At 43.3% G+C, this 2635-nt stretch overlaps 1 protein-coding gene across 1 annotated transcript in view; it reads right to left on the bottom strand.

Moving 5' to 3' along the window:
- The window catches only part of atrn (attractin), a 280476-nt gene that overhangs the window by 220023 nt on the left and 57818 nt on the right, over nt 1-2635 (bottom strand). The window lies entirely within an intron of this gene.

Here is a 2635-nt window from a genome sequence, read left to right as displayed (position 1 = left end):
GACCAATACACATCCTCAGTTCTGGGTTACATTAGTACATGTACTGACAGCGTCTCCACTATCAGAAATGTTAAAAGCTACCCAAACAGAAAACCTTGGCTGAATGCAGAGGTGCGTACCCTGCTGGAAGTCAGGAACACTGCCTTCAGTTCTGGAAACTCACAGGAGCGGAGAAGGACAAGGCCACATATGCACAGAGGATTGAGGGTTAATTCATCTCACAAGACCCTCGGAGCATGTGGAAGGGCATTAAGTGCATAACAGATTATAAAGTCAGGAGCAAACAAATGTCCCAAAGACCCATCTCTGCCTGATGCCCTCAACAAGTTGTATGCATGCTTTGAAGACCTGAACAGACCACCAAGCACCAGACTCACCTCAGCGTGACCTCAGCCGAAGTAAGGAGCACTTTAGGAAGGATTAATCCACACAAGTCAATCGGCCCAGACAACATCCCCGGAAAAGTGTTGAAGGAATGTGCCGCTCTGCGAGGTGCTGGCAGACATCTTTAACACCTCATTTACCCTGGAGACAGTTCCCATCTGCCTGAAGACTGCCACAATTATCCCAGTCCCAAAAAGCTCTACCGTGACTGGTCTGAATGACTATCAGCCAGTGGCCCTCACCCCGATAGTCGCTAAATGCTTCGAAAAACTGGTTATGTCCCACATCAAAACAACCATCAACATCAACGAGGACCCTCATCAGTACGCATACCATGAGAACCGATCAACAGAGGACGCCATCTCCTCTGTGGTCCACACTGCTCTCAACCACCTGGAGCAGAAAAACTCTTACGTCCATATGCTCTTTGTGGACTTCACATTCGCCTTCAACACCATGATCCCCCAAACCCTGATGGACAAACTATCCACACTAGGACTAAGCCCCTCCATCTGCAACTGGGTACTAGACACAGACCACAGTTAGTGAGGATCCACAACTTCTCCTCCTCCACCATGACCCTCAGCACTGGTTCTCCTCAGGGATGTGTGTTGAGCCCCCTCCTGTTTACTCTGCTCACATATGATTGTGCAGCTTCCCATCCAGGCTGTCACATTGTAAAGTTTGCAGATGATACAGCTGTGGTGGGATGCATCACAAACAATGATAAGTCCAGCTACAGGCAAGAGGTGGAACACCTGGAGAGCTGGTGCAGAGAGAATAACCTTCACATCAATGTGAAGAAGACAAAGGAGATGATTGTGGACTTCAGAAGGAACAAAAACACTTTCACCCCCCTGAACATAAGAGGATCTGCGGTGGAAGTGGTCTCCAGCTACAAGTACTTGGGTGTACACATGAATGACAACCTCAGCTGGAGCAACAACACCACCAGCCTGATCAAGAAAGCTCATCAGAGACTCTACTTCCTCAGACGGCTGAGACGAGCTGGTCTGGAAGCTCAGTCCTCACCTCCTTCTACAGGTGTGCAGTGGAGAGCATCCTGTGCTCCAGCATCAACGTGTGGCATGGAGGCTGCACAGCTGCAGAAAGAAAAGCTTTGCAGAGAGTGGTGAAGGCTGCACATAAATCTGTTGGAATCAGTCTCCCCACCATCACAGACATTTACACCTCCAGATGCAGGAAGAGGGCCACCTGCATCATGAAGGACCTCACTCACCCAGCACACACTTTTTGCCCTACTCCCCTCAGGAAGGAGGTTGAGGAGCATTAACTGTAGAACCACTAGACTGAGGAACAGCTTCTACCCTGAAGCTGTTAGACTCATGAATCTCTAACTAGAATAATCACTGTGAAAAAAAACACATCATGTTGCTGCTGATCTGTTTCATGTTGCTGCTGATCTGTTTCAATGTTGATGTGTTCATGCGTGCTCATCTGCTCACAGACTCATGTTCATGTTTGTGCTGGTGTTCAATGTTTTATATTATGAGTGCTTAGTGTATATTTAGTTGATGTTTTTCTTAGTTCATATCTTAGATGTTATTACTGTTTTTCTTAGACATTTTATTGTTGGATGTAACTGGGACCCAGTGTACATAATTTCGCTCCACCACATGTACCACATGAGGTGCGAATGACAATAAAGAATCTCTGACTCTGAAAAAGATCATATAATATATAATATTAATGCAGAATTGAGCAAATTTGCAGAGCCATAAGCTGATTTTCTATGTATGTATGTATGTACGTACATACGTATGTACGTATATATGTACGTATATATGTACGTATGTACTTATGTATGCATATGTACGTATGTATGTATATGTATGTGTGTATGTATACATATACGTATGTACGTATGTATGTATATATGTACGTATGTATGTATGTATGCATGTACGTATGTATGTATGTATGTATGTATGTATGTATGTATGTACGTATGTACGTATATATGTACGTATGTACGTATGTACTTATGTATGCATATGTACGTATGTATGTATATGTATGTATGTATGTATACATGTACGTATGTACGTATGTATGTATATATGTACGTATGTATGTATGTATGTATGTATGTACGTATGTATGTATGTACGTATGTATGTATGTACGTATGTACGTATATATGTACGTATGTACGTATGTACTTATGTATGCATATGTACGTATGTATGTATATGTATGTATGTATATATGTACGTATGTATGTACGTAC

Source organism: Nematolebias whitei, chromosome 21 (assembly GCF_014905685.2).
Source record: "Nematolebias whitei isolate Nwh7 chromosome 21, NemWhi1, whole genome shotgun sequence".
Taxonomy (NCBI): Eukaryota; Metazoa; Chordata; class Actinopteri; order Cyprinodontiformes; family Rivulidae; genus Nematolebias; species Nematolebias whitei.
Note: the sequence above shows the minus strand (reverse complement) of the source record. Positions and strands in the feature narration are given on the sequence as shown.